At 49.3% G+C, this 15,649-nt stretch overlaps 1 protein-coding gene across 2 annotated transcripts in view; it reads right to left on the bottom strand.

Moving 5' to 3' along the window:
* Window positions 1–11,550, bottom strand: part of chrm2a (cholinergic receptor, muscarinic 2a) — a 94,278-nt gene extending 82,728 nt beyond the window's left edge. For both annotated transcript variants that reach the window (XM_056277574.1, XM_056277575.1), the window contains exon 1: window positions 11,447–11,550. The gene's annotated coding sequence lies outside the window, so the exon portion shown is untranslated. The remainder of the gene's footprint in view (window positions 1–11,446) is intronic.
* Window positions 11,551–15,649: the final 4,099 nt, after the last annotated feature.

The raw sequence follows: 15,649 nt of genomic DNA, 5'->3' as shown, positions 1-15,649 counted from the left end.
CTGTACAGAATGCACCGGTGAAGCTCCAAGTCTTCTTTATGCACACACACATTATTTGCACACGGTCACACGCATAACCTAAAAAAACGCCCATTTTCCTTCTCGTTGGCATTTCATTCAAATGTCAAATCATTCACCTGGAACAAGTAATGTGGACCTTCAGGGACCCTTTTCTAGAATGCCAGACCGAACCATGAATCTTCACAAAGCAACTCTAAAAGTACAATGTCCGCTGGCTTTTTCATAGTAGGACCCGAGGGGAGGGGACGAGACATGCGGGGCTCAGATGACCCAGTCACACTGTACTTATCAAGTGTGCATGTCATCTCAGGCAATGTTTTGTTTCTACAATAACCCGGTCATGTTTACCTTGTGGAAGTGTATCATGACCTTGTTTCCTGTCCAAGTCCCTGTGCTCCGAGGGCTAGCACGTCCTGCTCATGACACTGCTTTTTCCTGTTGTCCCCAAGGACCCGAAAAAGAAAAAGAAAAAAAACCACACAGGGCCCCTTTTTCTTTCTGGGAAGCACAAAAAAAGACCTCTACCAAACGTCATCTAACAAGAGAGCTGTATTTACTACTATTATCTGGACTTTGTCTCACGTTTACTTTTAGTCGGACAGCGTAGACAGCTGCAATAAATTCAGCTCACTGACCGCATAAAAGAAACCTGCAGTTTACGGTGCTGCAGCACGTACGGAGCAACACAGAGTGAACCGAGTCAAACCCGAGCCAGTAAACGGGGGTCTTCGCTTGCAGAAGGCATGATTAACTGGGTACACCAGGAGCTGACACAGAATCCAATAACAATAACAGACAATTATTGTCGCAGGACTTGCTACCGACCCAGCATGGGATGCGACACAGCCATTACTCAGCACGCTGCCGTCCTCAGTAAGGCGGGAAGTATCTCTCTCTCCCGGCGTGCAGAAGCCAAGATTTGGTAAGATTTGGTGCGAGCCGGTATTTAGGGTGTAGGAGCCGTGTTTATCTGTTGATGGTGTACACAGTATTGAGCCCGGTTTCAAGCGGTCTCTCCCGGCGGCTGCTCTGACGCAGCATTCAGCATATTTCACAGATGGCCTTTTGCACGCCGACTGCTGGAATCTGAAGAGGGCAACTGCTTTATAACCGTTTGGACTATTTGACATATTCCTTCCTGCAGTGGCTATTTATGTACGGGCGCCGGACGGTGCAGGCAATCGAGCGCCAAAATTAACGCAGTGCAAATTGAAAGTGGGAAACGTGCTGCAAATCATGAAATACTAATGCAAATGTGAAATCACAACAGCAACAAAGAAAAAGAAACACAAAGTACCAAAAAGGTAGAGAATGAAAACAAATCAATAAAACACAATGTCAAAAAAGAATGGGGAAAAGGCAGAAGGGCTGCAGAACACACTCGATACAGCGTCAACAAAACAAACTGAATAGAAATGTTTCTGTACGGCCCGGAAGGGGACGGGTGGAGTTGCTATTGCTCGCGAGTGTCTTTCTCATTCTATAACAATAAGTTTCTTCATGACTTTTTTTTGTGGATTTTTTCTCTCCAGTTGTATCCGGCCAATTACCCCGCTCTTCCGAACCATTCCGGTCGCTGCTCCACCTCCTCTGCCGATCCGGGGAGGGCTGCAGACTACCACATGCCTCCTCTGATACATGAGGAGTCACCAGCCGCTTGTTTTCACCTGATGTAGCGCGTGGGAGGATCACACTATCCCCCTCCCCAAACAGGCGCCCTGACGACCAGAGGAGGCGCTAGTGCAGCGACCAGGACAAATACTCACATCCGGCTTCCCACCCGCAGAGACGGCCAATTGTGTCTGTAGGGACACCCGACCAAGGTGGAGGTAACACGGGGATTCAAACCAGCGACCCCTGTGTTGGTAGGCAACGGAATAGACTGCCACGCCACCCAGAGGCCCCTCTTAATGGTTTTTTAGTTTCAGATTTTTAATTTGGTCATACTGTAACGTAGCTCAATCAATGCCCGCTGCGGGATTCGATCCGAGGTGCAGTGCATCACAAGGCGACATCGCTGACCGCTCGGCTAAAGGGGCCGACCCCTCCCCTCCCAGTCGACCGGCCAGTGAGTCTCTTGTAGTTTACAATACTGTTGTAGACCAGTAGCTTTCAGACACTCTAAAATGGTAGACTAAATGGGGCACATTGCTGGCCGCTGTAAATGAGTTTTAGAATAACTTACTTCTTTATTTGCCAAATGCAAATATGAACAATAAAGACTCCCCTACAGCCGTACTGTCATACTGCAGTTAAACGAGAGAGACGTGTTGCAAGAGCGAACGGTGTTTCTGCTATTCAGGCTCCCAGAGACATTTGCGTCGTGCTTTGTCTGGCTGTGTGTTGTTGAAGTTGTTGTGTTGCGTGATCGGCCGTTGCTTTTTGTTGCCTTGCGGTGCTTTGCCCTTCCGTTATTGTCTGTCTTCGTTGCTGCTGCGAGGTCATATTTGTATTTTTCCTTTGTTAATATGTTTATGCATTTGCATTTGCGTTGCCTTAATTTGGTTTTATGTGGTTTCCACTGGCCATCGCACTCATGCGTAAATGGAAAAGGGTGTTTGGTTTAACCGTGGGGGGGGGTCTTTTTTACTACCGGTTCCCTTAGATGTTTCCCTAAATCCCTCCTTAGAGAGATGCCTCCAAAACACCGAAAGGGGAAAATGTGAAGGTTCATTAGATTCTTGCGGGTTAAAATAGTCTACTTTTTGTTGAAGTGGCACAATTCCCCCCCCCTCCCCTACCACCACCCACACCTCCATCCATGCACGGAGAGATCTGACATGACCCGGCGCTGGGATTTGGCGCTGCGTGTTCACTGGCTGAGTTCACGTTACAGATAAACGGTTGGACTGGCAGCCGTGTTGGTCACAAGGGAGGCTCCTTCTCAAATTGTGTGGAAAGGCCAGGGGCACATTTCTACAACGGAAAACAATTAGTAAGACTAAAAATATAGGAGCTGGTTAAGTAATGATTCACAGGTGGAAATTTAACCCGGCGGAACTTGAGCATCAGCTAGCCTGATGGGTGAGCGGGGTCTAAGTAGTCTTGGTTTTTAATACATTTGTGGTATTGTATGGGGCTGGTGATTAAAAAAAAAGAAGGAAAAAAAAGCCCGTGGACCAAATGTTGGACTTAAGATAGTATAAGAGACATTTACATTGTGGTAACAGAAGAAGATGAAAATAATGAAGAAGGATGTAGAAGAAGAACAATGTGGAAGAAGAATGTGGAGGAAGAAGAAGAAGAAACATCTGCTGACATCAGTTATGGGGGAGGTATGAGTTTGTGTTGAACAACGTCATAGATCTTACTAAAATTTGCCCTAGTTTTGTAAAAACTTGTTAAAACATTGTTATGTAATATTTCTTGAACGTGCCTCGAGTGGGCAAATTAGTTTCATCATTGCAGGTCTCCACTTGAACAGCGGAGAGGAGAGGGGTTCTGTGAGATGGGGGCGCACCGGGTCATTATTGACACCAGCCGGCGCCATGCCTCCATTTCCTGTTTATCGTTTTAGGATGGAATAAGCCGATCAGGTCCGGGTCCTCTATCGAGTAGACCTTTTTGCCCTTGAGCAAAAGCGGTGTGCTTGCAGGCGTGTGGGTGGATAAGAACAGGATGGGTAGCAGATTTACAGACTACACCCAGATGCACCGCAAGTACTTAACTCTCACATTCAGTAATAATGATGATTTGTTTAAAAACCTTAATGGAATATGTAAGGACTCGCATGTGCATCCATGCAGCAGAATTTTGACCTTTTTTGCTCCCTTTAAATTTATTCAGACATTCCCCCATGTCCTGTTATGGCCTCTGAATGATTTAAGGCGTATTTGTGCCAGGAGACTGGAGGAGGGCGAGAGCCACCGAGACAGTTGGGCTCTAGACTTTTTTTAAACTTGGATTTCTGCCTCTGAAATAGCGGGCCCTCTTCCTGTTGGCTAATTGCTTGTTAGCGCTCGTGGCCAAAACGGAGATGAAGTGACACGGGACCACCTCCTGAACTCCCACGCAAGCGGCGTGTGCAAGCCCCATGGTGAGACGGAGAGGCATCCTGACCCGGTGCCGTTGTTTACAGGAACCGGCCTGCTTCATTGCCCCGCTGCTGAGTTTACAGCATGACAGCGAGGGAGAGAAATAATCACCCCATAAATACATCCCCTTCTTTTTGCCCACACCGGATAGCCAGCCGTTCTGTGCATGTGTGTGTGCTGACACATAAATACGCTTGGAGTCGGGGGGGGGAAGCGCGGCCGGGTCCTTGTGTCCTGTGTCCGGCAAACACCCATCACAGAGAAATTAGGCCTGCTGGCGGTTACACTGCCCCCTTCCCTTGCAGGCCTTCCAACAGGAGCAGCCAGCCACAATAAATGTTTTATGGACCCAATGATAATGAAGGAGCCAGAGCTTGAAGTGGCGGGCTGGATTTATTTTAGTGTTGAGGCTTTAGCACAATTAAGCTGGGGAATGGCGGCCGACATTACTGCTGGATCAGCGGCAGGAGTTGGGAACACCTGAGGCCCGTGTCTTGAAGCGCGGAACAATGGCGGGAATCTCCTGAGATAGCGCCACAACTGCCACAGCAGCTGCCGTTGGTGCAGCTCCAGCTGAAGCTCTGTTGGTATTTTCAACATGACTGAAATGTATTGTTCTCCTCTGCTCCCTCCCCGGTATGAAAGGAGAGATTTCACAAAGAATACAAGCGGGTTGGGCTGTGCTGGTGGGGCGCAGTCACCACCGCGTGTTGGAGTTATCTTGCCAATGACAGTTGATAGCCCAAGGACGATTTCCAGTCGGAGCCAGCTTTATTAACACGAAGGAGAGTTGCTCTGTAACACAAAGATGACTAAAAGAAAAAATGTTGTTTTCTCTCAGCGGTGGAGACAGAAGAGGAAGGAGAGAGAGGGAGAGAGAGTATACTGACACTTTAAAGTGTCAAGTAGAGGTGTGCTACAGTGTTCAGTGTCTTGACAGTGTTATCAACATCTCTGAAATTTTCGGCAGCTGTGGCCCAGCGTCGCCATGGTAACCGTAGGGGCATGGTGCAGGTCGGCGAGCCCACTTCCAAGATGTTTTTCCCCAAATGGGAGCTTTTGCACGGTCCGGCGGTTGTGTTTTGTTATGACGGCCATCACACGTCAAAGTGAGGAAATGAGACGCAGGTGAGGAATGTTCTAGTACAGGAAAGAGCCGTTAAAAAGGCAAAGTTGCCGGTACGTGACAAGGTTGATGGAGCGTGCTGGCTTTCCGGCAAACAAACCGCTGTGGTTCCACGTCCGTCGAGGGTTGTGGGTGGAGGAGATAACCGTGTTTCACTCTTCCGGTAGGCTCGTGTATGACGTAGGTCTGTTTGGGTATGCTAGCACGGTGTGTTTAAATGACCAAGGGCGGTCATTTTGACCGTTTTGGGTTTCCAAAGTTTAATGACTTTGTGGAAAAAAAAAGATACAGGCCTGCTGCATCCTGAATGCTCCTAAAATTGGCAGTGAAATGAGTTTTAGATCAATTGCACAGAAACAAAACAGTTATGATAAGATCTACCTAAAACGACCATGGCTGGTCAAAATGACCTCCTGTGGTTTTTAAACTCCATATTCTGTCAAGGTAGATACCCAGTTGAGATATTAATGCACTGCATATGTTAGCATGTCTGTTAGGAAACGACTGACACCAAAATTAACATTTTTAACAACTATAATACTATTTTTCAACCATTTAAACTTCTGAGAGCCATGGTCAAACTTGAATAGCAAAATTGAAAAAGGGAAAATATTACCTGAAAAACAAAACGGAAAACACATACTGCCAATCTAACAAGTGTAACAAGGCCTATTAAACGTGAAATGTAAAAAAATGAACTGAAAATAACTATTGAAACAGTCCCAAACAACGACCAGAACTTTAAAAACTACTAGAACGACCGTCGGCAGTCAAAATGACCGCCGACGGTTTTTAAACTCTATACTCTGTCAAGATAAATACCCAATTAATACACTGCATATGGTAGCCTGTAGGGATGCTACAGGCTAGCTTTGGGTCAGGGTTGATGCTACTGCCTATCTTCTCTCCCCTCCAAATAGTCAAGGGGATCAGGCCACGTCCTTGCCAAAATATCAAATGCCATTATCGGTGTCACACCGTTAGAGGAGACCCGCCTATAGCCGCAGAGCGGGACATCCTGCTGAAATACTGCCCACCATTACTGCCCTTTTTTATAGGGGCTCTCTTCTCCCTATAAAATGTGCCGTAAATGTATCACGCTTGACAATACATCGGTGATATTCACACACACAGGAGTAAAGAAGACCTCGTCTTTGGGGCAGGAGGAGTTATATAAGTTCCAAACGGACGCGTATTCTCCATCTGGAGGTAGCGCGTCACACGCGTCGATATATATACCCGATAAGCAGGCTGGACAGACGTAAGCCGGACTGTATCCGAAGGGACGCAGTCTTTCTTTTAACCCAGGTTTATTCTGTAGTCTTTCCGGCAGCTACTCGGATGGCAGGGCTGATTTTTATAGCAACAGATTTTTATAGCCAATTAAGGGGTCGCTGCATCCATTTGTATGCTGATGAAACATGCTGACACAATGTGAGGAAGGAACGCTGTAAGTACTGCTTAGTCCATTGATTCAGAGCCTTTGTTACAAATGCAATTACACTGGTTTCTTTCATCTAACTCTCTCTCTCGCTCTCTCTCTCTCTCTCTCTCTCTCTCTGCTAGATAATGATCTAAAGAAGGGAACTCCCTCCCCGAGCGCCCCTTCTAATCAATGCCACTCCGTGTGGTGGTTTAGTGGCACTTCATATCGCGACTCCTCCAAAGCCTGGCTCGGCATCTGATAAGCGGCCCAGCTAACAGGCTACAGTAGGTGCGTGTCCTGCTGACATGACATGCCTCCTTTGGCATGTCCCACAGCCTGATCCGCCTGATGGGCCAGCTGCGTGTCAGCAGTTGGAGATCTGCGTGCTGATGATGGCAAAACCACAAACGCCTCGGCTTGGTTTTACTACACACGGTTAGTGCTGTATGATGGGGCCATGTTGCGTCTGAAAAATCCCCTGCAGGATATCAAACGCACACTCGTCCTGTGATTCGGTGCAACTGCCATCGCTTTCAAGTTCATGGATCAACACAGAGACATAGTGACTCATCAACACAAACACAAGACACGCACACGTCCGACATGTGAACCAAACTGTCACATGAATGTTCTAAAGCCGTCCTAAATGTGAGTTATCGATCCACACCATATCAACACACGATTGGCACGCTTCCAGTTCAGCTCAGTGTGATTGATCGCCTTTCCTACACGAGCCAGCCATCCCTGCATGGACGTCTCAGCTTATCCTGCACGAAAGGCAAAAGAAATGACATTTTAACTGTGTAAGAATAAAATAAATAAGTGCGTAACGACAGAAAAAGAAAGCAATTAGAGCAGCAACTCGGTGCAAATGGAGGAGCCCGCTGTGGCTGAAAGCATGATAATTAGACATTCCTTTCTGTGTGTGCCAGCTCCTCGGCTCCACTAATGTGCACCGTGCAGCCACTCCACAATGGGGACGCTTACGTCCTCGGAGGCAGGCGCCCTACCTGCTAAATTTAACCTTATTCTGCAAAGCAGCACCTTTACCCCTCACGCTGCTGCCGCCACTACCATAAACAAGAATTGATGTGAACTCCATGTGCACGGTGGCTTTTAAAGGGACAGTTCACCCCAAAATCAGAAATACATTGTCCCCCCCCCCCCTCTTACCTGCAGTGCTTTTTTATCCGTCTAGATGGTTTTGGTGTGAGTTGCCGAGTTTTGGAGGTATCGGCCTTAGAGGTGTCTGCCGTCTCTCCAGTACAATGGATCTGGACGGCACTCGGCTTGTGTGGCTCAAAGTGCCAAATAGAAATACATTTGAAAAACTCAACAGCAATATCTCTTCCCAGGAATCATGACCGGGACACTCAAGATGATCCACAGACCTCATTGTGAGCAGTCTCGTGTGGGTGTAGTCCGGTCTAAGAAAATACAGTTCCTAAACTGCACTACAGGTAAGAGGAAAAACGTGTGTTTGTAATTTTGGGGTGAACTGTCCCTTTAACGTTGACACAAGCATCTCTCTCTCTCTTGCCCCCCCCCCCCACTGTCACCTCTTCTGTGCGTGTGTGTGCATGTGTGTGTGCATGTGAGTGTGCACGCGCACATCTGGAGAAAGGATGTGAGTGTGTTCTTGAGCACAATGATTTTTGGCCAACTTTAAACACCCTAACATCCTGCCTGCTAACAGCCACCATTGCTATGGGTTACCTCAGCCGGCGCTGAAGACTGGAGCGAATTTCCCCAATGTGGGTCAGGCCTCAATTCAGTTTTTGAAAATTCAAACTCATCAACTACAGCGAACCCATCTTCAGACTTGTGGTGACCGTGTGCTCTGTCCATATTGTGCAATAGTTAACTCCCCCCAGCACACACACACACACACATGCATGGAAGCACACACACACACACACACACACACAGGGATGGAGAGAGAGAGAGAGAGAGAGAGAGAGAGAGAGAGAGAGAGAGAGAGAGAGAGAGAGAGAGAGAGAGAGGGAGGTTTGCTTTACTCCCGTCTGCATTAACCTGGATGCCAATAGCCAATATTTACACGTACTAGCTGGCCAAGCAGAATATTATTCCAATCAATGCACGCCGCCTGGATTCACGGTCAAGCCCATCAACACCTCTGGTAAAAACCACGCACACCCCATAATATCTGCATCTCTAATGTAATATCAATAGAGCCGGGGAGGGGCGCTGACGATAATGGCCCCTGCAAATCTGACTTGCGTAAATCTCGGCGGCGGCACAGCAGGAAATGGGAAACCTATCAAACGGCCGTTCCATCACCATACATCACAACCCCGCATCCTCCAAGTCAAAGCTGTGTCACGGCCGGATGACACATGGAGGAAACCCAGTAAGCGGACGGCAACAAACGTCTATAAATCTGCTCTTGATATGTCACGCGTAAAGACCTGGGGGGGGGGGGCAGGACAGGGTCCACTAGTAGTCCATTCAGATGGCTCTGGGCCATAAAATTACTGGAATTAACAAGCTGACAGTGACACAGTGACCCAGAAGGGGTTGACATTGTGCTTTAAGCGTTGCGGGCCTTCATGTCTTTCATGGCGTTAAAAGCCAGTAAAGGCCGTTTGACACTGTGCCATTCTGCAACGGGTCAAGGAGGCGCCTCCACACATCCAAACACCCAGAGAGGGCCTCCGTTATTGACAGAACGTCTGGGTCAAGGAGTGACCCATACGTTACCATGCTGTGTAGTACAAAAGTAGGCTACATTGAGTCAGGCCGAAGCCAATCTGAAATTACAGGTTGCAGATTAAGGGCTGACCCCTCAGGCCTCTTCATAGTCTAAATGGAGAAGTTGGGAGCTGGAATAAGTTTCTCTGCTCTTCAAAGAAGCAAGAGCTGCCCAGAGGGTCTCGGTCCAAAACACGACTGTTTAGCCGGACTGAATTATGTTAGACCCTGCGTAAAATACCCGAGATACCTAAACCGGGCCAGCGAGGGAGGCGAAGCCTGGTCTCTTTTGGCTGCTGCCCAGTTCCCCTCAGAACATTTCTGCGTGAAGATAAATCCAAGACAGACAAAATGGCACCAACATCAGGACCCAGGGATCAGCACAACAACAAAAAAAGGATTCAAACGTTGGTCTTTATTCACCTGCCATCCCAGCACACAGAACCAATCAACTGCCAGCGAGTAAACAAGGGTGGTAGCAGCAGCAGCACCGGTACACACACAACCACTCAACACACACATCCACACACACACACACACACACACACACACACACACACACACACACACACACACACACACACACACACACACACACACACACACACACACACGACACGTCCCGGCACAAAGGTGACGTGCCCTCGATATCCATCTGGAATGCCTCGTAACCGCCCAGCATCCGGCCCACAAGACCCGATAGAGGAGCCAGACGGGGGTCTCACACGGGGCAGGAAAACACATGATCCGCTCCCAGATGGTCTCTGATCGATTAGGCGCCACACGTGTGTCAGTGTAAAGGTAGAAGTTGAGACCTCACACCCTGGACTGTAGCCTATTAAACCAGTTGCTGCCCTTATTTATAGATGTATATATTGAAAATGTCACAGAAACGTTAATTGACGTGTAAATTCTCCCATGCGATGTGACCAGATGTTATTCGGTGACGTACGCGCTCAAACCGTGGGTCCGAGCCCCTCTACCTGTGCTGGTTCATCCGCGCGTTTTTACGCACGTATAACATGAAGCGCAGCGCGCCGCACGGAAGCCACCGCAGCCCAGATACCCCCCGTTTTCACTCACTCATTCATTCCTTATTTATTTATTTAAAGGAGGGGGGGGCTTGACACAACATTGTAGTGCACCGGTAGGTCCAAAAAAAAAACAAAAAAATAACGAATATTTCCCTCAACAACCACAGGACCTACACGACAGATGGAATCACATTCGTCATTATTTTCCGACGACCACCGAGAGGAGATTGTAGCGAATCAGGGGAAACAAACAAACAAACAGTACGTAAGAGACTCCTGCAGGCTACAGCCCTGCGCCCTGTGCCACGTTAACACCTGCTGGGTGGACTTGATACTGACGCGCCATTCGGGGCGACGGACGACGACCCGTTTAAACCCATTTGCTGGCGTTTCTGAGGACCGAACGCTGCCGGCTGTTAAACCCGGAGAGACGCGCGGCTGTATGTGTGTGTGTGTGTGTGTGTGTGTGTGTGTGTGTGTGTGTGTGTGTGTGTGTGCGCGCGCGTAGAAAAACAACGGACATCTTAAAGAGGAGATGAGCCACCGACGTACGCGCGGTGTTAAGACTCAGTCACTGACTTTGCAGATCGCCTTGTTTTAGTTTTACTTGCCCAGGAATTTGGGGGGGAGGGGGCCGCACTAACAAGCGTGAGCGGCCGCGGCTCGTGGAGGGCAGATGTGTTGCCCTGCGCCGCGTGGCACGGACAGCGGTGACCGGAGCGTGAAGCGCGTCTCCTCGTCAGCCGCGCGTAAAACCCGTCCAGCACTTCCTTCCAGCGTCCCCGGCGCAGCCTCCAACCCCGTCCGCACTACACTCAGAAGGCTGCGGTAATGCTCAGGGAACACGCGCTTTATAGAGACGGTTTTTACGCATGTAGGTCACGTTTGTTCACCTGTTGACCTGCAAAGGGAAGGCTGTTTCGGAAACATCTGGAGGCTTAACTGAAATATACTTGAGCAAATGTTTGGGTTTTTTTTTGTTGCATTGTCCAAAAGAAGCGAACAGAAGGTCATGCACTTTTCTTTTTTCTGGGGGGGGGGCTTTGCTTTTCTTCTTCTTCTTCTCTCAACAGATGTGAATGAAATCGCCTACCTGCGTTCAGGCGGTCATGCCGTGTCCTGGCGGCGTCTGTCGCTCCAGCGGGTCTCTGGACGTTAGCTGGTCCGCTTCATCACCCGGCTGCACGTCCGAGGACATGCTTATAGAGTCAGGCTTTGGAGACGACAGAGCTCTTCAGCCGGAGGACGAGGGGAGGGAGGAGGAAGGTGTGTGTGTGTGTGTGCGCGCGCGCGCGCATGTGTGTGGAGAGAGAGAGCGAGAGGGCGAGAGAGAGAGACAGAGAGACAGAGAGAGTCAGACTGAAGACGGGAACAATAGCAGCCAAAAGGAAAGAAGAGGAGATACACGAAGGGCTAGACTTTTAGCCAACCCGCTCTCACGAAGCTGCGCACAAATAACCCGATATTACCCTGTCACACGGCGCGCGCTGCATACGCCAAAATTACAATTTTTTACGTGCAGATGAGACGCCAGTCCCCCCCCCCCCATTAACTTCCGTGGAGAGCCGATGCGTCCAAATACCGCGCGCCACCTTAGCCCACCTACACATCGTTTAACATGGCTCGTCATTTCATTGTAGAAATAGCGTCAAGCCATAAAATGGCGTTTTTTTGGGGGGGGATTTTTCAAATTAAACGTCACAACACAGAAATCACTAAATGCGTTTCCGTCTCCAAAAAAAAACAAAAAAAATCCAAGTTTGCGCGAAGCGTCCGCAGCGGTTTGCGCGTTATCGTTTCAGCACATCGGAGAGCGGCAGTTTGGAGGGAGGTTTTAGCGGGAAAAGGGAGCAGCCTGTTGTTAGACCCGGTTCACCGAAACCCTCACCAGCCAGGACGACAGACCGTGGCGGCATGTCGCCAGGCCACACGCCGCCGCAGCCGCGCTGCGAGGCGTGCGCTGATAGGACGTTTGCGCGCCGTCGGTTAAACTTCTGACCGAGCCGCGGCAGAGGGATGGTGTCGCTAAACCCGGTCGTCTCTCACCGGCGACAGCTAAAACCCGGACTAACTAATCCCCGGTGCGTTGTCCCTGACGGGTCAAGAGGGTGATGGGTCCCAAGTGTCCGGTGTTATTGAACGAGAAAATATTTCCAATATATATAATATATGTGTGTGTGTGTGTGTGTGTGTGTGTGTGTGTGTGTGTGTGTGTGTGTGTGTGTGTGTGTGTGTGTGTGTGTGTGTGTGCAGCCTACGTTAATTGGCGTTTGCATCAATGCAATTTCAAAAAGGAGAGCTCGTGCATCACCAAAGCCAAATACTGAGTGGAGCATTTTGTGGGAAATAACTGCAGCTGTGTTCGCTTGATACAGCGGTTAATACTGTGCAAAAACTGCAGACGAGGACGTTCTGCTGACACCTACTGGGGGAGTCTGTGTGTGTGTGTGTGTGTGTGTGTGTGTGTGTGTGTGTGTGTGTGTGCGTGCGTGCGTGTGTGTGTGCACGTGTGCATGCATGCGTGCGTGCGTCTGCCAACAGATAGAAGCGCTACAGTCAGCTTCATGCACCCTAAAAAAAATAAAAATCATCTCTTCTCTTTCTGCGGGGTCCAGTTAAGATGTTGATGGACAGGTAATTCTAAAACCATGTTTATTTTAATGAATGTGCTCCCGCTGCACCCGTAGCGATGTGCATTTCCCACCTTGGCCTCTCCTCCCGCCTCGCCTTGACAAAGTTATCACTTCAAGAAAAGACCTTTCAGATTTCATGCCGTTACGTTCGGGCTTTCGGGCATGCTTCGGGTTTTGAAAGAGGCCATTAGAAGGAGTTTGAACGGTGCCATCCCCCAACCTGAGCTGTCAATTAAGAGACATCAGCTCGCGGGGCTTCGGGCTTGCAAAACGAGTGTATGGCATAATTTAGTGGTATAAATTGACGTCCTGGAATGCGGACAGGCTGCATGCAAAACGGGAAGGGTCTGCAAAGGGTGGCCAAGATAAGCAGGATAAGATGCATAAAACAGGCTGTCCTCAATAAATTGACAGACATCATATGCACTTCAAACTGGCGATTTATCTTTCACTGAGTGCATTCCCTGCACACTCGGGCTTAGTTAAACAAACGAAGTGCTGGTGCAGGCACCCCGGCTGATGCGTGTTTATTAGTAGCCATAATTGATGTCTTGTCCTATAATTATGTCCCTCTCCATGACCAGAGCCGTGGAACAAGTTTCATGACTGTAAACACCCACCGTATGCCACAGTTATTCATAGGCACATCACATTTCTGGCACATGACTCATGCCACACACACACACACACACACACACACACATGCACATGCACACATACGCACACACGTCGCTCATTAGTCATACAGGCCCGTGACATAGAGATTAGGGTGTGTGTCCAGCCCATCGGTGTGAACAGGTGGGCTTAAATAGCCATGAGCAGCTCGTGTCTTGCATACGTGGTGGGCCAGTGAACAAGAGAAACTAAAAGTTTGGATTGAAGGGGGCGTCCAGGTGGCATGGCGGTCTATTCCGTTGCCTACCAACACGGGAGATCCATGTTCGAATCCCCGCGTTGCCTCCGGCTTGGTCCGGCGTCCCTACAGACACCATTGGCCGTGTCTGCGGTTGGGAAGCCAGATGTGGGTGTGTCCTGGTCGCTGCATTAGCGCCTCCTCTGGTCAGTCGGGGCGCCTGTTCGGGGGGTGAGGGAGAATATCGTGATCCTCCCACGTGCTACGCCCCCCTCCCCGGTGAAACTCCTCACTGTCAGGTGAAAAGAAGCGGCTGGCGACTCCACATGTATGGGAGGAGGCATGTGGTAGTCTGCAGCCCTCCCCGGATCGGCAGAGGGGGTGGAGCAGCGACCGGGACGGCTCGGAAGAGTGGGGTAATTGGCCACATACAACTGGGGAGAAAAGGGGGGAAAAGGTTGGATTGACGGTTGAAGGTTGGATTGTATGCAACTAGCAGGGGACCCAAAACCCAAGCTTTTGACGCGTCCCCTTAAAATCGATTGCCGAGTAAGCACACGTCAAAGAGTCACGTCAAGCAAAGCACTGACCAGTACATCAAAAACCTGACAAACACACTATGTATGCAACATGGAGCGTCACTTCATCTGTACCATGTTGTCGCACAGAGCTTCTAGGTTTAATGGTCTTACATTGATCCCATTTTAAGCAGTGACCTAGTGGTATTCCTCCCTCTAAACTTTATTCCCTGATTTTGTGCAGTGCCTGAGGCGGTGTCTTTACAAGTCTTCAAGATTGTAGAATCAGCCACATTAACCTCAATTCATCACCACTGCTTGCCTTCAAAACCCTCCTAACACCTCAAATGGCACTCGTAGTCAGTAAGATGTGTTGCAGATTCCTGAACATGGTGGCTTAGTGCTTGCACTGCTGCCTCACAGCAAGAAGGTCCTGGGTTTGAGTCCCACCTGGGATGGGGTTGGCACTGGGGGAGGTAGCATGTTCTCCCGAGTGGCCTCATGTATCAGTCGTTGCTATGCGCAAATTTGTTCTTACACACCCATGGGATTTTTCAGCCCTGAAGTTTGTCTCAGAGACCAGTGTAGAACCTGGGTAACCCCTGAATTTAGACACCAATTGGATAACACTGATGTCTTTGCAGGCCTGGGTGATTGCTCGTTGCAAGAGGTAGACAATGGATGTTAGGAGGAAGGAATTACAAATATCCATCATGCTTTGCTACTGACTGTCAGACGATCTTAAGGGCTAAAAAATTTCATGAGTGTGTAAGAACAAATTTGCCCATAGTAACGATTGATCCATGAGGCCCCAGGCCTGTCATTGTGCAGTAGCTGACTGTGTGTACTCTACATGTTCTCCCCATGCTCAGGTGTGTGTACTCTGCATGTTCTCCCCATGCTCAGGTGTGTGTTCTCTACATGTTCTCCCCATGCGCAGGTGAGTGTACTCTGCATGTTCTCCCCATGCTCAGGTGAGTGTACTCTGCATGTTCTCCCCATGCTCAGGTGAGTGTACTCTGCATGTTCTCCCCATGCTCAGGTGAGTGTACTCTGCATGTTCTCCCCATGCTCAGGTGGGCTATCTCCTTACTAGGTGTGTGGATTTTGCATCTCCTCCCCGTGCTCACATGGGTTTCCTCAAACATCAAAAAGAACCCCAATAAAACATAGTGAACGCTCTCCTGTCCTGTCCTGGCCCTGACCACGACATGGATGTCCACCTGGAACTGGTCCCTGGGCGCTGAAGGAAAGGGCTGCCCCAGGAGGAAGGACAGCAGGGAGGGAAAATG

The sequence above is a fragment of the Lampris incognitus genome, chromosome 3 (genome assembly GCF_029633865.1).
Source record: "Lampris incognitus isolate fLamInc1 chromosome 3, fLamInc1.hap2, whole genome shotgun sequence".
Lineage (NCBI taxonomy): Eukaryota > Metazoa > Chordata > Actinopteri > Lampriformes > Lampridae > Lampris > Lampris incognitus.
This window is presented reverse-complemented; position numbering and strand designations above follow the sequence as displayed.